This window comes from Euphorbia lathyris, chromosome 7 (assembly GCF_963576675.1).
Source record: "Euphorbia lathyris chromosome 7, ddEupLath1.1, whole genome shotgun sequence".
NCBI classification, from domain to species: domain Eukaryota; kingdom Viridiplantae; phylum Streptophyta; class Magnoliopsida; order Malpighiales; family Euphorbiaceae; genus Euphorbia; species Euphorbia lathyris.
Genome location: NC_088916.1, coordinates 57,035,638 through 57,059,959, shown reverse-complemented (window position 1 = coordinate 57,059,959; position 24,322 = coordinate 57,035,638). Strand labels below are relative to the sequence as shown.

The 24,322-nt window shown below is 41.7% G+C and overlaps 1 pseudogene; it reads left to right on the top strand.

Annotated features, from left to right (window-relative positions):
* The window catches only part of LOC136235913 (phosphatidylinositol/phosphatidylcholine transfer protein SFH8-like), an 89,143-nt pseudogene that overhangs the window by 61,128 nt on the left and 3,693 nt on the right, over window positions 1-24,322 (top strand).

The window sequence follows — 24,322 nt, the reverse complement described above, 5'->3', positions numbered from 1 at the left end:
CAACAAAAACCGATTTTTTCTTCCCAATATCAGCCTGATTCAGTTCCAGTGAAACAGGAACCCCATCCATCTGGGTATTTCAAGAAGTTATCCAAGGCAGAAATGGAAGAAAGGAGGGCCAAGAATTTGTGCTTTAATTGTGATGAACGATTCTAACCGGCACACCGATGTAAGAAATTATTTTGGATTGAAGGATTAGAGGAATCGGAATTTGAAGCGGAAGAAACAGAAGGGGTACAACCGATTGAAGAACCTAAGGTTTCCATCCATGCCATTACTGGAAACCATGATGCAGGTTAAGGGTTCTTTGAGCAATCACCCTCTCCATTTTAATCGATTTCGGCCGTACTCATAATTTTTTGGATGTAACGCTGGCAGATTCTTTGGGTTTGAAGCTGCAAAATTGGAAGAAAAATATTGTTGTTACAGTGGCCAATGGAGAGTGGATACAGAGTACATGTTTTTTGCATTTTAATGGTTTTATCTCCAGCGGATGCTTCTTGGGAGGATGTTGTTCATATGACTCAACAATTCCCTAACTTCTCGCTTGGGGACAAGCTCGTTTTCGAGGAGGAGAGTGATGTTATGGATCCAAAGCAACCCAAACCTTTGCAAGTTTATAAACAGTTCTCACATGGCAGAAAGAAGAAGTTTGTTAATTAATTTTCAGTTATTTGTGTCTATATTTCAGTTTGCAGGCAGTTTCTTTATAATAACTGTAAATAAGCAGTTTCCTTGTAATAACTGTAAACAAGCAGTTATGTGTGTTTTGGGTTGAATTAAATGCAGATGAACAAAGGAAGAATACCTAAGTTCCATTTCATCAAGTAAAATTCAGAGATCTGAGGTTCTCTCTTTAATTGATCCTCAATATTTAGAATCATAGGTTCTAAAGGCAGAAAACCTAAGAAGAAGGTAGAGTTACCTGGTTCTAGACCCATAACTAGATCACTAACTCGGGACCATAACAACTTGGTATCAGAAAGAGACAGGAGTTTTGGGCGACATAAGGGGATTACAACAACAATTCGAAGCCTTCATGGAACGATATCAGGAAGATCAAGCGAGACAAGAGGCAAATCAGGCACGACAGGAGGCTAGATTAAACGACTTGGCAAACGAGGTCGCTTCAGCTTCAGCTCGCTCCGAGGGACGCTACAATAAAGAGACCAGTGCTAACAGAGGTCACAGAGATCGTGATCAGAATAGAAGTACAGGAACTTCGCGCAAACCCAAAATCGAAGACCCACTTCTTTGGTTGAGTCGCTGCGATTACTATTTTCGCCACCAAAACATTCCGGAAGAGGAGAGGATCGGAATGGTAGCCGCACATTTGGATGGAGACGCCCAATTTTGGTTCCTGAAATTGGACAGGGACAAACCGAATTTGCAGTGGGATGAATTCAAAAACCTCTGTCATCTTCGTTTTGGTCCCATATCTCATGGCAACAATTTGGAGGAATTGTCTAAATTGCGCCAGACTAGTTCTGTGGAGGCTTATCAGCGCAAGTTTGAACAGTTATCGGCGCGAACCACGAGTTTGTCTCCTACACAGGAAATTCAGATTTTTATTAGTGGGTTGCAAGAATATATAGCAGTCGAAGTCGAATTGCATGAACCTACTACCCTTACTGCAGCGATGAATTACGCCAGGTTGTATGAGCGGAGGAAGTATTGGCAACAAAAACCGATTTTTTCTTCCCAACATCAGCCTGATTCAGTTCCAGTGAAACAGGAACCCCATCCATCTGGGTATTTCAAGAAGTTATCCAAGGCAGAATTGGAAGAAAGGAGGGCCAAGAATTTGTGCTTTAATTGTGATGAACGATTCTCACCGGCACACCGATATAAGAAATTATTTTGGATTGAAGGATTAGAGGAATCGGAATTTGAAGCGGAAGAAACAGAAGGGGTACAACCGATTGAAGAACCAAAGGTTTCCATCCACGCCATTACTGGAAACCATGATGCAGGTTAAGGGTTCTTTGAGCAATCACCCTCTCCATTTTAATCGATTTCGGCCGCACTCATAATTTTTTGGATGTAACGCTGGCAGATTCTTTGGGTTTGAAGCCGCAAAATTGGAAGAAAAATATTGTTGTTACAGTGGCAAATGGAGAGTGGATACAGAGTACATGTTTTTTGCATTTCAATGGTTTTATCTCCAGCGGATGCTTCTTGGGAGGATGTTGTTCATATGACTCAACAATTCCCTAACTTCTCGCTTGGGGACAAGCTCGTTTTCGAGGAGGAGAGTGATGTTATGGATCCAAAGCAACCCAAACCTTTGCAAGTTTATAAACAGTTCTCACATGGCAGAAAGAAGAAGTTTGTTAATTAATTTTCAATTATTTGTGTCTATATTTCAGTTTGCAGGCAGTTTCTTTAAAATAACTGTAAATAAGCAGTTTCCTTGTAATAACTGTAAACAAGCAGTTATGTGTGTTTTGGGTTGAATTAAATGCAGATGAACAAAGGAAGAATACCTAAGTTCCATTTCATCAAGTAAAATTCAGAGATCTGAGGTTCTCTCTTTAATTGATCCTCAATATTTAGAATCATAGGTTCTAAAGGCAGAAAACCTAAGAAGAAGAAGGTAGAGTTACCTGGTTCTAGACCCATAACTAGATCACTAACTCGGGACCATAACAACTTGGTATCAGAAAGAGACAGGAGTTTTGGGCGACATAAGGGGATTACAACAACAATTCGAAGCCTTCATGGCACGATATCAGGAAGATCAAGCGAGACAAGAGGCAAATCAGGCACGACAGGAGGCTAGATTAAACGACTTGGCAAACGAGGTCGCTTCAGCTTCAGCTCGCTCCGAGGGACGCTACAATAAAGAGACCAGTGCTAACAGAGGTCACAGAGATCGTGATCAGAATAGAAGTACAGGAACTTCGCGCAAACCCAAAATCGAAGACCCACTTCCTTAGTTGAGTCGCTGCGATTACTATTTTCGCCACCAAAACATTCCGGAAGAGGAGAGGATCGGAACGGTAGCCGCACATTTGGATGGAGACGCCCAATTTTGGTTCCTGAAATTGGACAGGGACAAACCGAATTTGCAGTGGGATGAATTCAAAAACCTCTGTCATCTTCGTTTTGGTCCCATATCTCATGGCAACAATTTGGAGGAATTGTCTAAATTGCGCCAGACTAGTTCTGTGGAGGCTTATCAGCGCAAGTTTGAACAGTTATCGGCGCGAACCACGAGTTTGTCTCCTACACAAGAAATTCAGATTTTTATTAGTGGGTTGCAAGAATATATAGCAGTCGAAGTCGAATTGCATGAACCTACTACCCTTACTGCAGCGATGAATTACGCCAGGTTGTATGAGCGGAGGAAGTATTGGCAACAAAAACCGATTTTTTCTTCCCAACATCAGCCTGATTCAGTTCCAGTGAAACAGGAACCCCATCCATCTGGGTATTTCAAGAAGTTATCCAAGGCAGAATTGGAAGAAAGGAGGGCCAAGAATTTGTGCTTTAATTGTGATGAACGATTCTAACCGGCACACCGATGTAAGAAATTATTTTGGATTGAAGGATTAGAGGAATCGAAATTTGAAGCGGAAGAAACAGAAGGGGTACAACCGATTGAAGAACCTAAGGTTTCCATCCATGCCATTACTGGAAACCATGATGCAGGTTAAGGGTTCTTTGAGCAATCACCCTCTCCATTTTAATCGATTTCGGCCGCACTCATAATTTTTTGGATGTAACGCTGGCAGATTCTTTGGGTTTGAAGCTGCAAAATTGGAAGAAAAATATTGTTGTTACAGTGGCCAATGGAGAGTGGATACAGAGTACATGTTTTTTGCATTTTAATGGTTTTATCTCCAGCGGATGCTTCTTGGGAGGATGTTGTTCATATGACTCAACAATTCCCTAACTTCTCGCTTGGGGACAAGCTCGTTTTCGAGGAGGAGAGTGATGTTATGGATCCAAAGCAACCCAAACCTTTGCAAGTTTATAAACAGTTCTCACATGGCAGAAAGAAGAAGTTTGTTAATTAATTTTCAGTTATTTGTGTCTATATTTCAGTTTGCAGGCAGTTTCTTTATAACAACTGTAAATAAGCAGTTTCCTTGTAATAACTGTAAACAAACAGTTATGTGTGTTTTGGGTTGAATTAAATGCAGATGAACAAAGGAAGAATACCTAAGTTCCATTTCATCAAGTAAAATTCAGAGATCTGAGGTTCTCTCTTTAATTGATCCTCAATATTTAGAATCATAGGTTCTAAAGGCAGAAAACCTAAGAAGAAGAAGGTAGAGTTACCTGGTTCTAGACCCATAACTAGATCACTAACTCGGGACCATAACAACTTGGTATCAGAAAGAGACAGGAGTTTTGGGCGACATAAGGGGATTACAACAACAATTCGAAGCCTTCATGGAACGATATCAGGAAGATCAAGCGAGACAAGAGGCAAATCAGGCACGACAGGAGGCTAGATTAAACGACTTGGCAAACGAGGTCGCTTCAGCTTCAGCTCGCTCCGAGGGACGCTACAATAAAGAGACCAGTGCTAACAGAGGTCACAGAGATCGTGATCAGAATAGAAGTACAGGAACTTCGCGCAAACCCAAAATCGAAGACCCACTTCCTTGGTTGAGTCGCTGCGATTACTATTTTCTCCACCAAAACATTCCGGAAGAGGAGAGGATCGGAATGGTAGCCGCACATTTGGATGGAGACGCCCAATTTTGGTTCCTGAAATTGGACAGGGACAAACCGAATTTGCAGTGGGATGAATTCAAAAACCTCTGTCATCTTCGTTTTGGTCCCATATCTCATGGCAACAATTTGGAGGAATTGTCTAAATTGCGCCAGACTAGTTCTGTGGAGGCTTATCAGCGCAAGTTTGAACAGTTATCGGCGCGAACCACGAGTTTGTCTCCTACACAGGAAATTCAGATTTTTATTAGTGGGTTGCAAGAATATATAGCAGTCGAAGTCGAATTGCATGAACCTACTACCCTTACTGCAGCGATGAATTACGCCAGGTTGTATGAGCGGAGGAAGTATTGGCAACAAAAACCGATTTTTTCTTCCCAACATCAGCCTGATTCAGTTCCAGTGAAACAGGAACCCCATCCATCTGGGTATTTCAAGAAGTTATCCAAGGCAGAATTGGAAGAAAGGAGGGCCAAGAATTTGTGCTTTAATTGTGATGAACGATTCTCACCGGCACACAGATATAAGAAATTATTTTGGATTGAAGGATTAGAGGAATCGGAATTTGAAGCGGAAGAAACAGAAGGGGTACAACCGATTGAAGAACCAAAGGTTTCCATCCACGCCATTACTGGAAACCATGATGCAGGTTAAGGGTTCTTTGAGCAATCACCCTCTCCATTTTAATCGATTTCGGCCGCACTCATAATTTTTTGGATGTAACGCTGGCAGATTCTTTGGGTTTGAAGCCGCAAAATTGGAAGAAAAATATTGTTGTTACAGTGGCAAATGGAGAGTGGATACAGAGTACATGTTTTTTGCATTTCAATGGTTTTATCTCCAGCGGATGCTTCTTGGGAGGATGTTGTTCATATGACTCAACAATTCCCTAACTTCTCGCTTGGGGACAAGCTCGTTTTCGAGGAGGAGAGTGATGTTATGGATCCAAAGCAACCCAAACCTTTGCAAGTTTATAAACAGTTCTCACATGGCAGAAAGAAGAAGTTTGTTAATTAATTTTCAATTATTTGTGTCTATATTTCAGTTTGCAGGCAGTTTCTTTAAAATAACTGTAAATAAGCAGTTTCCTTGTAATAACTGTAAACAAGCAGTTATGTGTGTTTTGGGTTGAATTAAATGTAGATGAACAAAGGAAGAATACCTAAGTTCCATTTCATCAAGTAAAATTCAGAGATCTGAGGTTCTCTCTTTAATTGATCCTCAATATTTAGAATCATAGGTTCTAAAGGCAGAAAACCTAAGAAGAAGAAGGTAGAGTTACCTGGTTCTAGACCCATAACTAGATCACTAACTCGGGACCATAACAACTTGGTATCAGAAAGAGACAGGAGTTTTGGGCGACATAAGGGGATTACCACAACAATTCGAAGCCTTCATGGAACGATATCAGGAAGATCAAGCGAGACAAGAGGCAAATCAGGCACGACAGGAGGCTAGATTAAACGACTTGGCAAACGAGGTCGCTTCAGCTTCAGCTCGCTCCGAGGGACGCTACAATAAAGAGACCAGTGCTAACAGAGGTCACAGAGATCGTGATCAGAATAGAAGTACAGGAACTTCGCGCAAACCCAAAATCGAAGACCCACTTCCTTGGTTGAGTCGCTGCGATTACTATTTTCTCCACCAAAACATTCCGGAAGAGGAGAGGATCGGAATGGTAGCCGCACATTTGGATGGAGACGCCCAATTTTGGTTCCTGAAATTGGACAGGGACAAACCGAATTTGCAGTGGGATGAATTCAAAAACCTCTGTCATCTTCGTTTTGGTCCCATATCTCATGGCAACAATTTGGAGGAATTGTCTAAATTGCGCCAGACTAGTTCTGTGGAGGCTTATCAGCGCAAGTTTGAACAGTTATCGGCGCGAACCACGAGTTTGTCTCCTACACAGGAAATTCAGATTTTTATTAGTGGGTTGCAAGAATATATAGCAGTCGAAGTCGAATTGCATGAACCTACTACCCTTACTGCAGCGATGAATTACGCCAGGTTGTATGAGCGGAGGAAGTATTGGCAACAAAAACCGATTTTTTCTTCCCAACATCAGCCTGATTCAGTTCCAGTGAAACAGGAACCCCATCCATCTGGGTATTTCAAGAAGTTATCCAAGGCAGAATTGGAAGAAAGGAGGGCCAAGAATTTGTGCTTTAATTGTGATGAACGATTCTCACCGGCACACCGATATAAGAAATTATTTTGGATTGAAGGATTAGAGGAATCGGAATTTGAAGCGGAAGAAACAGAAGGGGTACAACCGATTGAAGAACCAAAGGTTTCCATCCACGCCATTACTGGAAACCATGATGCAGGTTAAGGGTTCTTTGAGCAATCACCCTCTCCATTTTAATCGATTTCGGCCGCACTCATAATTTTTTGGATGTAACGCTGGCAGATTCTTTGGGTTTGAAGCCGCAAAATTGGAAGAAAAATATTGTTGTTACAGTGGCAAATGGAGAGTGGATACAGAGTACATGTTTTTTGCATTTCAATGGTTTTATCTCCAGCGGATGCTTCTTGGGAGGATGTTGTTCATATGACTCAACAATTCCCTAACTTCTCGCTTGGGGACAAGCTCGTTTTCGAGGAGGAGAGTGATGTTATGGATCCAAAGCAACCCAAACCTTTGCAAGTTTATAAACAGTTCTCACATGGCAGAAAGAAGAAGTTTGTTAATTAATTTTCAATTATTTGTGTCTATATTTCAGTTTGCAGGCAGTTTCTTTAAAATAACTGTAAATAAGCAGTTTCCTTGTAATAACTGTAAACAAGCAGTTATGTGTGTTTTGGGTTGAATTAAATGTAGATGAACAAAGGAAGAATACCTAAGTTCCATTTCATCAAGTAAAATTCAGAGATCTGAGGTTCTCTCTTTAATTGATCCTCAATATTTAGAATCATAGGTTCTAAAGGCAGAAAACCTAAGAAGAAGAAGGTAGAGTTACCTGGTTCTAGACCCATAACTAGATCACTAACTCGGGACCATAACAACTTGGTATCAGAAAGAGACAGGAGTTTTGGGCGACATAAGGGGATTACAACAACAATTCGAAGCCTTCATGGCACGATATCAGGAAGATCAAGCGAGACAAGAGGCAAATCAGGCACGACAGGAGGCTAGATTAAACGACTTGGCAAACGAGGTCGCTTCAGCTTCAGCTCGCTCCGAGGGACGCTACAATGAAGAGACCAGTGCTAACAGAGGTCACAGAGATCGTGATCAGAATAGAAGTACAGGAACTTCGCGCAAACCCAAAATCGAAGACCCACTTCCTTAGTTGAGTCGCTGCGATTACTATTTTCGCCACCAAAACATTCCGGAAGAGGAGAGGATCGGAACGGTAGCCGCACATTTGGATGGAGACGCCCAATTTTGGTTCCTGAAATTGGACAGGGACAAACCGAATTTGCAGTGGGATGAATTCAAAAACCTCTGTCATCTTCGTTTTGGTCCCATATCTCATGGCAACAATTTGGAGGAATTGTCTAAATTGCGCCAGACTAGTTCTGTGGAGGCTTATCAGCGCAAGTTTGAACAGTTATCGGCGCGAACCACGAGTTTGTCTCCTACACAGGAAATTCAGATTTTTATTAGTGGGTTGCAAGAATATATACCAGTCGAAGTCGAATTGCATGAACCTACTACCCTTACTGCAGCGATGAATTACGCCAGGTTGTATGAGCGGAGGAAGTATTGGCAACAAAAACCGATTTTTTCTTCCCAACATCAGCCTGATTCAGTTCCAGTGAAACAGGAACCCCATCCATCTGGGTATTTCAAGAAGTTATCCAAGGCAGAATTGGAAGAAAGGAGGGCCAAGAATTTGTGCTTTAATTGTGATGAACGATTCTCACCGGCACACCGATATAAGAAATTATTTTGGATTGAAGGATTAGAGGAATCGGAATTTGAAGCGGAAGAAACAGAAGGGGTACAACCGATTGAAGAACCAAAGGTTTCCATCCACGCCATTACTGGAAACCATGATGCAGGTTAAGGGTTCTTTGAGCAATCACCCTCTCCATTTTAATCGATTTCGGCCGCACTCATAATTTTTTGGATGTAACGCTGGCAGATTCTTTGGGTTTGAAGCCGCAAAATTGGAAGAAAAATATTGTTGTTACAGTGGCAAATGGAGAGTGGATACAGAGTACATGTTTTTTGCATTTCAATGGTTTTATCTCCAGCGGATGCTTCTTGGGAGGATGTTGTTCATATGACTCAACAATTCCCTAACTTCTCGCTTGGGGACAAGCTCGTTTTCGAGGAGGAGAGTGATGTTATGGATCCAAAGCAACCCAAACCTTTGCAAGTTTATAAACAGTTCTCACATGGCAGAAAGAAGAAGTTTGTTAATTAATTTTCAATTATTTGTGTCTATATTTCAGTTTGCAGGCAGTTTCTTTAAAATAACTGTAAATAAGCAGTTTCCTTGTAATAACTGTAAACAAGCAGTTATGTGTGTTTTGGGTTGAATTAAATGTAGATGAACAAAGGAAGAATACCTAAGTTCCATTTCATCAAGTAAAATTCAGAGATCTGAGGTTCTCTCTTTAATTGATCCTCAATATTTAGAATCATAGGTTCTAAAGGCAGAAAACCTAAGAAGAAGAAGGTAGAGTTACCTGGTTCTAGACCCATAACTAGATCACTAACTCGGGACCATAAAAACTTGGTATCAGAAAGAGACAGGAGTTTTGGGCGACATAAGGGGATTACCACAACAATTCGAAGCCTTCATGGAACGATATCAGGAAGATCAAGCGAGACAAGAGGCAAATCAGGCACGACAGGAGGCTAGATTAAACGACTTGGCAAACGAGGTCGCTTCAGCTTCAGCTCGCTCCGAGGGACGCTACAATAAAGAGACCAGTGCTAACAGAGGTCACAGAGATCGTGATCAGAATAGAAGTACAGGAACTTCGCGCAAACCCAAAATCGAAGACCCACTTCTTTGGTTGAGTCGCTGCGATTACTATTTTCTCCACCAAAACATTCCGGAAGAGGAGAGGATCGGAATGGTAGCCGCACATTTGGATGGAGACGCCCAATTTTGGTTCCTGAAATTGGACAGGGACAAACCGAATTTGCAGTGGGATGAATTCAAAAACCTCTGTCATCTTCGTTTTGGTCCCATATCTCATGGCAACAATTTGGAGGAATTGTCTAAATTGCGCCAGACTAGTTCTGTGGAGGCTTATCAGCGCAAGTTTGAACAGTTATCGGCGCGAACCACGAGTTTGTCTCCTACACAGGAAATTCAGATTTTTATTAGTGGGTTGCAAGAATATATAGCAGTCGAAGTCGAATTGCATGAACCTACTACCCTTACTGCAGCGATGAATTACGCCAGGTTGTATGAGCGGAGGAAGTATTGGCAACAAAAACCGATTTTTTCTTCCCAACATCAGCCTGATTCAGTTCCAGTGAAACAGGAACCCCATCCATCTGGGTATTTCAAGAAGTTATCCAAGGCAGAATTGGAAGAAAGGAGGGCCAAGAATTTGTGCTTTAATTGTGATGAACGATTCTCACCGGCACACCGATATAAGAAATTATTTTGGATTGAAGGATTAGAGGAATCGGAATTTGAAGCGGAAGAAACAGAAGGGGTACAACCGATTGAAGAACCAAAGGTTTCCATCCACGCCATTACTGGAAACCATGATGCAGGTTAAGGGTTCTTTGAGCAATCACCCTCTCCATTTTAATCGATTTCGGCCGCACTCATAATTTTTTGGATGTAACGCTGGCAGATTCTTTGGGTTTGAAGCCGCAAAATTGGAAGAAAAATATTGTTGTTACAGTGGCAAATGGAGAGTGGATACAGAGTACATGTTTTTTGCATTTCAATGGTTTTATCTCCAGCGGATGCTTCTTGGGAGGATGTTGTTCATATGACTCAACAATTCCCTAACTTCTCGCTTGGGGACAAGCTCGTTTTCGAGGAGGAGAGTGATGTTATGGATCCAAAGCAACCCAAACCTTTGCAAGTTTATAAACAGTTCTCACATGGCAGAAAGAAGAAGTTTGTTAATTAATTTTCAATTATTTGTGTCTATATTTCAGTTTGCAGGCAGTTTCTTTAAAATAACTGTAAATAAGCAGTTTCCTTGTAATAACTGTAAACAAGCAGTTATGTGTGTTTTGGGTTGAATTAAATGTAGATGAACAAAGGAAGAATACCTAAGTTCCATTTCATCAAGTAAAATTCAGAGATCTGAGGTTCTCTCTTTAATTGATCCTCAATATTTAGAATCATAGGTTCTAAAGGCAGAAAACCTAAGAAGAAGAAGGTAGAGTTACCTGGTTCTAGACCCATAACTAGATCACTAACTCGGGACCATAACAACTTGGTATCAGAAAGAGACAGGAGTTTTGGGCGACATAAGGGGATTACAACAACAATTCGAAGCCTTCATGGCAAGATATCAGGAAGATCAAGCGAGACAAGAGGCAAATCAGGCACGACAGGAGGCTAGATTAAACGACTTGGCAAACGAGGTCGCTTCAGCTTCAGCTCGCTCCGAGGGACGCTACAATGAAGAGACCAGTGCTAACAGAGGTCACAGAGATCGTGATCAGAATAGAAGTACAGGAACTTCGCGCAAACCCAAAATCGAAGACCCACTTCCTTAGTTGAGTCGCTGCGATTACTATTTTCGCCACCAAAACATTCCGGAAGAGGAGAGGATCGGAACGGTAGCCGCACATTTGGATGGAGACGCCCAATTTTGGTTCCTGAAATTGGACAGGGACAAACCGAATTTGCAGTGGGATGAATTCAAAAACCTCTGTCATCTTCGTTTTGGTCCCATATCTCATGGCAACAATTTGGAGGAATTGTCTAAATTGCGCCAGACTAGTTCTGTGGAGGCTTATCAGCGCAAGTTTGAACAGTTATCGGCGCGAACCACGAGTTTGTCTCCTACACAGGAAATTCAGATTTTTATTAGTGGGTTGCAAGAATATATAGCAGTCGAAGTCGAATTGCATGAACCTACTACCCTTACTGCAGCGATGAATTACGCCAGGTTGTATGAGCGGAGGAAGTATTGGCAACAAAAACCGATTTTTTCTTCCCAACATCAGCCTGATTCAGTTCCAGTGAAACAGGAACCCCATCCATCTGGGTATTTCAAGAAGTTATCCAAGGCAGAATTGGAAGAAAGGAGGGCCAAGAATTTGTGCTTTAATTGTGATGAACGATTCTCACCGGCACACCGATATAAGAAATTATTTTGGATTGAAGGATTAGAGGAATCGGAATTTGAAGCGGAAGAAACAGAAGGGGTACAACCGATTGAAGAACCAAAGGTTTCCATCCACGCCATTACTGGAAACCATGATGCAGGTTAAGGGTTCTTTGAGCAATCACCCTCTCCATTTTAATCGATTTCGGCCGCACTCATAATTTTTTGGATGTAACGCTGGCAGATTCTTTGGGTTTGAAGCCGCAAAATTGGAAGAAAAATATTGTTGTTACAGTGGCAAATGGAGAGTGGATACAGAGTACATGTTTTTTGCATTTCAATGGTTTTATCTCCAGCGGATGCTTCTTGGGAGGATGTTGTTCATATGACTCAACAATTCCCTAACTTCTCGCTTGGGGACAAGCTCGTTTTCGAGGAGGAGAGTGATGTTATGGATCCAAAGCAACCCAAACCTTTGCAAGTTTATAAACAGTTCTCACATGGCAGAAAGAAGAAGTTTGTTAATTAATTTTCAGTTATTTGTGTCTATATTTCAGTTTGCAGGCAGTTTCTTTATAACAACTGTAAATAAGCAGTTTCCTTGTAATAACTGTAAACAAACAGTTATGTGTGTTTTGGGTTGAATTAAATGCAGATGAACAAAGGAAGAATACCTAAGTTCCATTTCATCAAGTAAAATTCAGAGATCTGAGGTTCTCTCTTTAATTGATCCTCAATATTTAGAATCATAGGTTCTAAAGGCAGAAAACCTAAGAAGAAGAAGGTAGAGTTACCTGGTTCTAGACCCATAACTAGATCACTAACTCGGGACCATAACAACTTGGTATCAGAAAGAGACAGGAGTTTTGGGCGACATAAGGGGATTACAACAACAATTCGAAGCCTTCATGGAACGATATCAGGAAGATCAAGCGAGACAAGAGGCAAATCAGGCACGACAGGAGGCTAGATTAAACGACTTGGCAAACGAGGTCGCTTCAGCTTCAGCTCGCTCCGAGGGACGCTACAATAAAGAGACCAGTGCTAACAGAGGTCACAGAGATCGTGATCAGAATAGAAGTACAGGAACTTCGCGCAAACCCAAAATCGAAGACCCACTTCCTTGGTTGAGTCGCTGCGATTACTATTTTCTCCACCAAAACATTCCGGAAGAGGAGAGGATCGGAATGGTAGCCGCACATTTGGATGGAGACGCCCAATTTTGGTTCCTGAAATTGGACAGGGACAAACCGAATTTGCAGTGGGATGAATTCAAAAACCTCTGTCATCTTCGTTTTGGTCCCATATCTCATGGCAACAATTTGGAGGAATTGTCTAAATTGCGCCAGACTAGTTCTGTGGAGGCTTATCAGCGCAAGTTTGAACAGTTATCGGCGCGAACCACGAGTTTGTCTCCTACACAGGAAATTCAGATTTTTATTAGTGGGTTGCAAGAATATATAGCAGTCGAAGTCGAATTGCATGAACCTACTACCCTTACTGCAGCGATGAATTACGCCAGGTTGTATGAGCGGAGGAAGTATTGGCAACAAAAACCGATTTTTTCTTCCCAACATCAGCCTGATTCAGTTCCAGTGAAACAGGAACCCCATCCATCTGGGTATTTCAAGAAGTTATCCAAGGCAGAATTGGAAGAAAGGAGGGCCAAGAATTTGTGCTTTAATTGTGATGAACGATTCTCACCGGCACACCGATATAAGAAATTATTTTGGATTGAAGGATTAGAGGAATCGGAATTTGAAGCGGAAGAAACAGAAGGGGTACAACCGATTGAAGAACCAAAGGTTTCCATCCACGCCATTACTGGAAACCATGATGCAGGTTAAGGGTTCTTTGAGCAATCACCCTCTCCATTTTAATCGATTTCGGCCGCACTCATAATTTTTTGGATGTAACGCTGGCAGATTCTTTGGGTTTGAAGCCGCAAAATTGGAAGAAAAATATTGTTGTTACAGTGGCAAATGGAGAGTGGATACAGAGTACATGTTTTTTGCATTTCAATGGTTTTATCTCCAGCGGATGCTTCTTGGGAGGATGTTGTTCATATGACTCAACAATTCCCTAACTTCTCGCTTGGGGACAAGCTCGTTTTCGAGGAGGAGAGTGATGTTATGGATCCAAAGCAACCCAAACCTTTGCAAGTTTATAAACAGTTCTCACATGGCAGAAAGAAGAAGTTTGTTAATTAATTTTCAATTATTTGTGTCTATATTTCAGTTTGCAGGCAGTTTCTTTAAAATAACTGTAAATAAGCAGTTTCCTTGTAATAACTGTAAACAAGCAGTTATGTGTGTTTTGGGTTGAATTAAATGTAGATGAACAAAGGAAGAATACCTAAGTTCCATTTCATCAAGTAAAATTCAGAGATCTGAGGTTCTCTCTTTAATTGATCCTCAATATTTAGAATCATAGGTTCTAAAGGCAGAAAACCTAAGAAGAAGAAGGTAGAGTTACCTGGTTCTAGACCCATAACTAGATCACTAACTCGGGACCATAACAACTTGGTATCAGAAAGAGACAGGAGTTTTGGGCGACATAAGGGGATTACAACAACAATTCGAAGCCTTCATGGCACGATATCAGGAAGATCAAGCGAGACAAGAGGCAAATCAGGCACGACAGGAGGCTAGATTAAACGACTTGGCAAACGAGGTCGCTTCAGCTTCAGCTCGCTCCGAGGGACGCTACAATGAAGAGACCAGTGCTAACAGAGGTCACAGAGATCGTGATTAGAATAGAAGTACAGGAACTTCGCGCAAACCCAAAATCGAAGACCCACTTCCTTAGTTGAGTCGCTGCGATTACTATTTTCGCCACCAAAACATTCCGGAAGAGGAGAGGATCGGAACGGTAGCCGCACATTTGGATGGAGACGCCCAATTTTGGTTCCTGAAATTGGACAGGGACAAACCGAATTTGCAGTGGGATGAATTCAAAAACCTCTGTCATCTTCGTTTTGGTCCCATATCTCATGGCAACAATTTGGAGGAATTGTCGAAATTGCGACAGACTAGTTCTGTGGAGGCTTATCAGCGCAAGTTTGAACAGTTATCGGCGCGAACCACGAGTTTGTCTCCTACATAGGAAATTCAGATTTTTTATTAGTGGGTTGCAAGAATATATAGCAGTCGAAGTCGAATTGCATGAACCTACTACCCTTACTGCAGCGATGAATTACGCCAGGTTGTATGAGCGGAGGAAGTATTGGCAACAAAAACCGATTTTTTCTTCCCAATATTAGCCTGATTCAGTTCCAGTGAAACAGGAACCCCATCCATCTGGGTATTTCAAGAAGTTATCCAAGGCAGAAATGGAAGAAAGGAGGGCCAAGAATTTGTGCTTTAATTGTGATGAACGATTCTAACCGGCACACCGATGTAAGAAATTATTTTGGATTGAAGGATTAGAGGAATCGGAATTTGAAGCGGAAGAAACAGAAGGGGTACAACCGATTGAAGAACCTAAGGTTTCCATCCATGCCATTACTGGAAACCATGATGCAGGTTAAGGGTTCTTTGAGCAATCACCCTCTCCATTTTAATCGATTTCGGCCGCACTCATAATTTTTTGGATGTAACGCTGGCAGATTCTTTGGGTTTGAAGCTGCAAAATTGGAAGAAAAATATTGTTGTTACAGTGGCCAATGGAGAGTGGATACAGAGTACATGTTTTTTGCATTTTAATGGTTTTATCTCCAGCGGATGCTTCTTGGGAGGATGTTGTTCATATGACTCAACAATTCCCTAACTTCTCGCTTGGGGACAAGCTCGTTTTCGAGGAGGAGAGTGATGTTATGGATCCAAAGCAACCCAAACCTTTGCAAGTTTATAAACAGTTCTCACATGGCAGAAAGAAGAAGTTTGTTAATTAATTTTCAGTTATTTGTGTCTATATTTCAGTTTGCAGGCAGTTTCTTTATAACAACTGTAAATAAGCAGTTTCCTTGTAATAACTGTAAACAAACAGTTATGTGTGTTTTGGGTTGAATTAAATGCAGATGAACAAAGGAAGAATACCTAAGTTCCATTTCATCAAGTAAAATTCAGAGATCTGAGGTTCTCTCTTTAATTGATCCTCAATATTTAGAATCATAGGTTCTAAAGGCAGAAAACCTAAGAAGAAGAAGGTAGAGTTACCTGGTTCTAGACCCATAACTAGATCACTAACTCGGGACCATAACAACTTGGTATCAGAAAGAGACAGGAGTTTTGGGCGACATAAGGGGATTACAACAACAATTCGAAGCCTTCATGGAACGATATCAGGAAGATCAAGCGAGACAAGAGGCAAATCAGGCACGACAGGAGGCTAGATTAAACGACTTGGCAAACGAGGTCGCTTCAGCTTCAGCTCGCTCCGAGGGACGCTACAATAAAGAGACCAGTGCTAACAGAGGTCACAGAGATCGTGATCAGAATAGAAGTACAGGAACTTCGCGCAAACCCAAAATCGAAGACCCACTTCCTTGGTTGAGTCGCTGCGATTACTATTTTCTCCACCAAAACATTCCGGAAGAGGAGAGGATCGGAATGGTAGCCGCACATTTGGATGGAGACGCCCAATTTTGGTTCCTGAAATTGGACAGGGACAAACCGAATTTGCAGTGGGATGAATTCAAAAACCTCTGTCATCTTCGTTTTGGTCCCATATCTCATGGCAACAATTTGGAGGAATTGTCTAAATTGCGCCAGACTAGTTCTGTGGAGGCTTATCAGCGCAAGTTTGAACAGTTATCGGCGCGAACCACGAGTTTGTCTCCTACACAGGAAATTCAGATTTTTATTAGTGGGTTGCAAGAATATATAGCAGTCGAAGTCGAATTGCATGAACCTACTACCCTTACTGCAGCGATGAATTACGCCAGGTTGTATGAGCGGAGGAAGTATTGGCAACAAAAACCGATTTTTTCTTCCCAACATCAGCCTGATTCAGTTCCAGTGAAACAGGAACCCCATCCATCTGGGTATTTCAAGAAGTTATCCAAGGCAGAATTGGAAGAAAGGAGGGCCAAGAATTTGTGCTTTAATTGTGATGAACGATTCTCACCGGCACACCGATATAAGAAATTATTTTGGATTGAAGGATTAGAGGAATCGGAATTTGAAGCGGAAGAAACAGAAGGGGTACAACCGATTGAAGAACCAAAGGTTTCCATCCACGCCATTACTGGAAACCATGATGCAGGTTAAGGGTTCTTTGAGCAATCACCCTCTCCATTTTAATGGATTTCGGCCGCACTCATAATTTTTTGGATGTAACGCTGGCAGATTCTTTGGGTTTGAAGCCGCAAAATTGGAAGAAAAATATTGTTGTTACAGTGGCAAATGGAGAGTGGATACAGAGTACATGTTTTTTGCATTTCAATGGTTTTATCTCCAGCGGATGCTTCTTGGGAGGATGTTGTTCATATGACTCAACAATTCCCTAACTTCTCGCTTGGGGACAAGCTCGTTTTCGAGGAGGAGAGTGATGTTATGGATCCAAAGCAACCCAAACCTTTGCAAGTTTATAAACAGTTCTCACATGGCAGAAAGAAGAAGTTTGTTAATTAATTTTCAGTTATTTGTGTCTATATTTCAGTTTGCAGGCAGTTTCTTTATAACAACTGTAAATAAGCAGTTTCCTTGTAATAACTGTAAACAAACAGTTATGTGTGTTTTGGGTTGAATTAAATGCAGATGAACAAAGGAAGAATACCTAAGTTCCATTTCATCAAGTAAAATTCAGAGATCTGAGGTTCTCTCTTTAATTGATCCTCAATATTTAGAATCATAGGTTCTAAAGGCAGAAAACCTAAGAAGAAGAAGGTAGAGTTACCTGGTTCTAGACCCATAACTAGATCACTAACTCGGGACCATAACAACTTGGTATCAGAAAGAGACAGGAGTTTTGGGCGACATAAGGGGATTACAACAACAATTCGAAGCCTTCATGGAACGATATCAGGAAGATCAAGCGAGACAAGAGGCAAATCAGGCACGACAGGAGGCTAGATTAAACGACTTGGCAAACGAGGTCGCTTCAGCTTCAGCTCGCTCCGAGGGACGCTACAATAAAGAGACCAGTGCTAACAGAGGTCACAGAGATCGTGATCAGAATAGAAGTACAGGAACTTCGCGCAAACCCAAAATCGAAGACCCACTTCCTTGGTTGAGTCGCTGCGATTACTATTTTCTCCACCAAAACATTCCGGAAGAGGAGAGGATCGGAATGGTAGCCGCACATTTGGATGGAGACGCCCAATTTTGGTTCCTGAAATTGGACAGGGACAAACCGAATTTGCAGTGGGATGAATTCAAAAACCTCTGTCATCTTCGTTTTGGTCCCATATCTCATGGCAACAATTTGGAGGAATTGTCTAAATTGCGCCAGACTAGTTCTGTGGAGGCTTATCAGCGCAAGTTTGAACAGTTATCGGCGCGAACCACGAGTTTGTCTCCTACACAGGAAATTCAGATTTTTATTAGTGGGTTGCAAGAATATATAGCAGTCGAAGTCGAATTGCATGAACCTACTACCCTTACTGCAGCGATGAATTACGCCAGGTTGTATGAGCGGAGGAAGTATTGGCAACAAAAACCGATTTTTTCTTCCCAACATCAGCCTGATTCAGTTCCAGTGAAACAGGAACCCCATCCATCTGGGTATTTCAAGAAGTTATCCAAGGCAGAATTGGAAGAAAGGAGGGCCAAGAATTTGTGCTTTAATTGTGATGAACGATTCTCACCGGCACACCGATATAAGAAATTATTTTGGATTGAAGGATTAGAGGAATCGGAATTTGAAGCGGAAGAAACAGAAGGGGTACAACCGATTGAAGAACCAAAGGTTTCCATCCACGCCATTACTGGAAACCATGATGCAGGTTAAGGGTTCTTTGAGCAATCACCCTCTCCATTTTAATGGATTTCGGCCGCACTCATAATTTTTTGGATGTAACGCTGGCAGATTCTTTGGGTTTGAAGCCGCAAAATTGGAAGAAAAATATTGTTGTTACAGTGGCAAATGGAGAGTGGATACAGAGTACATGTTTTTTGCATTTCAATGGTTTTATCTCCAGCGGATGCTTCTTGGGAGGATGTTGTTCATATGACTCAACAATTCCCTAACTTCTCGCTTGGGGACAAGCTCGTTTTCGAGGAGGAGAGTGATGTTATGGATCCAAAGCAACCCAAACCTTTGCAAGTTTATAAACAGTTCTCACATGGCAGAAAGAAGAAGTTTGTTAATTAATTTTCAGTTATTTGTGTCTATATTTCAGTTTGCAGGCAGTTTCTTTATAACAACTGTAAATAAGCAGTTTCCTTGTAATAACTGTAAACAAACAGTTATGTGTGTTTTGGGTTGAATTAAATGCAGATGAACAAAGGAAGAATACCTAAGTTCCATTTCATCAAGTAAAATTCAGAGATCTGAGGTTCTCTCTTTAATTGATCCTCAATATTTAGAATCATAGGTTCTAAAGGCAGAAAACCTAAGAAGAAGAAGGTAGAGTTACCTGGTTCTAGACCCATAACTAGATCACTAACTCGGGACCATAACAACTTGGTATCAGAAAGAGACAGGAGTTTTGGGCGACATAAGGGGATTACAACAACAATTCGAAGCCTTCATGGAACGATATCAGGAAGATCAAGCGAGACAAGAGGCAAATCAGGCACGACAGGAGGCTAGATTAAACGACTTGGCAAACGAGGTCGCTTCAGCTTCAGCTCGCTCCGAGGGACGCTACAATAAAGAGACCAGTGCTAACAGAGGTCACAGAGATCGTGATCAGAATAGAAGTACAGGAACTTCGCGCAAACCCAAAATCGAAGACCCACTTCCTTGGTTGAGTCGCTGCGATTACTATTTTCTCCACCAAAACATTCCGGAAGAGGAGAGGATCGGAATGGTAGCCGCACATTTGGATGGAGACGCCCAATTTTGGTTCCTGAAATTGGACAGGGACAAACCGAATTTGCAGTGGGATGAATTCAAAAACCTCTGTCATCTTCGTTTTGGTCCCATATCTCATGGCAACAATTTGGAGGAATTGTCTAAATTGCGCCAGACTAGTTCTGTGGAGGCTTATCAGCGCAAGTTTGAACAGTTATCGGCGCGAACCACGAGTTTGTCTCCTACACAGGAAATTCAGATTTTTATTAGTGGGTTGCAAGAATATATAGCAGTCGAAGTCGAATTGCATGAACCTACTACCCTTACTGCAGCGATGAATTACGCCAGGTTGTATGAGCGGAGGAAGTATTGGCAACAAAAACCGATTTTTTCTTCCCAACATCAGCCTGATTCAGTTCCAGTGAAACAGGAACCCCATCCATCTGGGTATTTCAAGAAGTTATCCAAGGCAGAATTGGAAGAAAGGAGGGCCAAGAATTTGTGCTTTAATTGTGATGAACGATTCTCACCGGCACACCGATATAAGAAATTATTTTGGATTGAAGGATTAGAGGAATCAGAATTTGAAGCGGAAGAAACAGAAGGGGTACAACCGATTGAAGAACCAAAGGTTTCCATCCACGCCATTACTGGAAACCATGATGCAGGTTAAGGGTTCTTTGAGCAATCACCCTCTCCATTTTAATCGATTTCGGCCGCACTCATAATTTTTTGGATGTAACGCTGGCAGATTCTTTGGGTTTGAAGCCGCAAAATTGGAAGAAAAATATTGTTGTTACAGTGGCAAATGGAGAGTGGATACAGAGTACATGTTTTTTGCATTTCAATGGTTTTATCTCCAGCGGATGCTTCTTGGGAGGATGTTGTTCATATGACTCAACAATTCCCTAACTTCTCGCTTGGGGACAAGCTCGTTTTCGAGGAGGAGAGTGATGTTATGGATCCAAAGCAACCCAAACCTTTGCAAGTTTATAAACAGTTCTCACATGGCAGAAAGAAGAAGTTTGTTAATTAATTTTCAATTATTTGTGTCTATATTTCAGTTTGCAGGCAGTTTCTTTAAAATAACTGTAAATAAGCAGTTTCCTTGTAATAACTGTAAACAAGCAGTTATGTGTGTTTTGGGTTGAATTAAATGTAGATGAACAAAGGAAGAATACCTAAGTTCCATTTCATCAAGTAAAATTCAGAGATCTGAGGTTCTCTCTTTAATTGATCCTCAATATTTAGAATCATAGGTTCTAAAGGCAGAAAACCTAAGAAGAAGAAGGTAGAGTTACCTGGTTCTAGACCCATAACTAGATCACTAACTCGGGACCATAACAACTTGGTATCAGAAAGAGACAGGAGTTTTGGGCGACATAAGGGGATTACAACAACAATTCGAAGCCTTCATGGCACGATATCAGGAAGATCAAGCGAGACAAGAGGCAAATCAGGCACGACAGGAGGCTAGATTAAACGACTTGGCAAACGAGGTCGCTTCAGCTTCAGCTCGCTCCGAGGGACGCTACAATGAAGAGACCAGTGCTAACAGAGGTCACAGAGATCGTGATCAGAATAGAAGTACAGGAACTTCGCGCAAACCCAAAATCGAAGACCCACTTCCTTAGTTGAGTCGCTGCGATTACTATTTTCGCCACCAAAACATTCCGGAAGAGGAGAGGATCGGAACGGTAGCCGCACATTTGGATGGAGACGCCCAATTTTGGTTCCTGAAATTAGACAGGGACAAACCGAATTTGCAGTGGGATGAATTCAAAAACCTCTTTCATCTTCGTTTTGGTCCCATATCTCATGGCAACAATTTGGAGGAATTGTCGAAATTGCGACAGACTAGTTCTGTGGAGGCTTATCAGCGCAAGTTTGAACAGTTATCGGCGCGAACCACGAGTTTGTCTCCTACATAGGAAATTCAGATTTTTATTAGTGGGTTGCAAGAATATATAGCAGTCGAAGTCGAATTGCATGAACCTACTACCCTTACTGCAGCGATGAATTACGCCAGGTTGTATGAGTGGAGGAAGTATTGGCAACAAAAACCGATTTTTTCTTCCCAATATTAGCCTGATTCAGTTCCAGTGAAACAGGAACCCCATCCATCTGGGTATTTCAAGAAGTTATCCAAGGCAGAAATGGAAGAAAGGAGGGCCAAGAATTTGTGCTTTAATTGTGATGAACGATTCTAACCGGCACACCGATGTAAGAAATTATTTTGGATTACACCATCTTCTTCATCTGCACCGGAGAACCGGCATCTCTCGCCCGGATCAGTCTATTAAGAAAAGGATGCCTCACAATTGAAGTTGGTTGGAAAGACTTTGGGACTTAGTCGCTTTACGGGAGAGGGCGGAAAATGGGGGAGAAAGGTGGAAATAAAAAGTTGTTTTACCGGGGAAGAGATTAGCTTTGAAGGATTAGAGGAATCGGAATTTGAAGCGGAAGAAACAGAAGGGGTACAACCGATTGAAGAACCTAAGGTTTCCATCCATGCCATTACTGGAAACCATGATGCAGGTTAAGGGTTCTTTGAGCAATCACCCTCTCCATTTTAATCGATTTCGGCCGCACTCATAATTTTTTGGATGTAACGCTGGCAGATTCTTTGGGTTTGAAGCTGCAAAATTGGAAGAAAAATATTGTTGTTACAGTGGCCAATGGAGAGTGGATACAGAGTACATGTTTTTTGCATTTTAATGGTTTTATCTCCAGCGGATGCTTCTTGGGAGGATGTTGTTCATATGACTCAACAATTCCCTAACTTCTCGCTTGGGGACAAGCTCGTTTTCGAGGAGGAGAGTGATGTTATGGATCCAAAGCAACCCAAACCTTTGCAAGTTTATAAACAGTTCTCACATGGCAGAAAGAAGAAGTTTGTTAATTAATTTTCAGTTATTTGTATCTATATTTCAGTTTGCAGGCAGTTTCTTTATAACAACTGTAAATAAGCAGTTTCCTTGTAATAACTGTAAACAAACAGTTATGTGTGTTTTGGGTTGAATTAAATGCAGATGAACAAAGGAAGAATACCTAAGTTCCATTTCATCAAGTAAAATTCAGAGATCTGAGGTTCTCTCTTTAATTGATGCTCAATATTTAGAATCATAGGTTCTAAAGGCAGAAAACCTAAGAAGAAGAAGGTAGAGTTACCTGGTTCTAGACCCATAACTAGATCACTAACTCGGGACCATAACAACTTGGTATCAGAAAGAGACAGGAGTTTTGGGCGACATAAGGGGATTACAACAACAATTCGAAGCCTTCATGGCACGATATCAGGAAGATCAAGCGAGACAAGAGGCAAATCAGGCACGACAGGAGGCTAGATTAAACGACTTGGCAAACGAGGTCGCTTCAGCTTCAGCTCGCTCCGAGGGACGCTACAATGAAGAGACCAGTGCTAACAGAGGTCACAGAGATCGTGATCAGAATAGAAGTACAGGAACTTCACGCAAACCCAAAATCGAAGACCCACTTCCTTGGTTAAGTCGCTGCGATTACTATTTTCGCCACCAAAACATTCCGGAAGAGGAGAGGATCGGAACGGTAGCCGCACATTTGGATGGAGACGCCCAATTTTGGTTCCTGAAATTGGACAGGGACAAACCGAATTTGCAGTGGGATGAATTCAAAAATCTCTGTCATCTTCGTTTTGGTCCCATATCTCATGGCAACAATTTGGAGGAATTGTCGAAATTGCGCTAGACTAGTTCTGTGGAGGCTTATCAGCGCAAGTTTGAACAGTTATCGGCGCGAACCACGAGTTTGTCTCCTACACAGGAAATTCAGATTTTTATTAGTGGGTTGCAAGAATATATAGCAGTCGAAGTCGAATTGCATGAACCTACTACCCTTACTGCAGCGATGAATTACGCCAGGTTGTATGAGCGGAGGAAGTATTGGCAACAAAAACCGATTTTTTCTTCCCAACATCAGCCTGATTCAGTTCCAGTGAAACAGGAACCCCATCCATCTGGGTATTTCAAGAAGTTATCCAAGGCAGAAATGGAAGAAAGGAGGGCCAAGAATTTGTGCTTTAATTGTGATGAACGATTCTCACCGGCACACCGATATAAGAAATTATTTTGGATTGAAGGATTAGAGGAATCGGAATTTGAAGCGGAAGAAACAGAAGGGGTACAACCGATTGAAGAACCTAAGGTTTCCATCCACGCCATTACTGGAAACCATGATGCAGGTTAAGGGTTCTTTGAGCAATCACCCTCTCCATTTTATTCGATTTCGGCCGCACTCATAATTTTTTGGATGTAACGCTGGCAGATTCTTTGGGTTTGAAGCCGCAAAATTGGAAGAAAAATATTGTTGTTACAGTGGCAAATGGAGAGTGGATACAGAGTACATGTTTTTTGCATTTCAATGGTTTTATCTCCAGCGGATGCTTCTTGGGAGGATGTTGTTCATATGACTCAACAATTCCCTAACTTCTCGCTTGGGGACAAGCTCGTTTTCGAGGAGGAGAGTGATGTTATGGATCCAAAGCAAC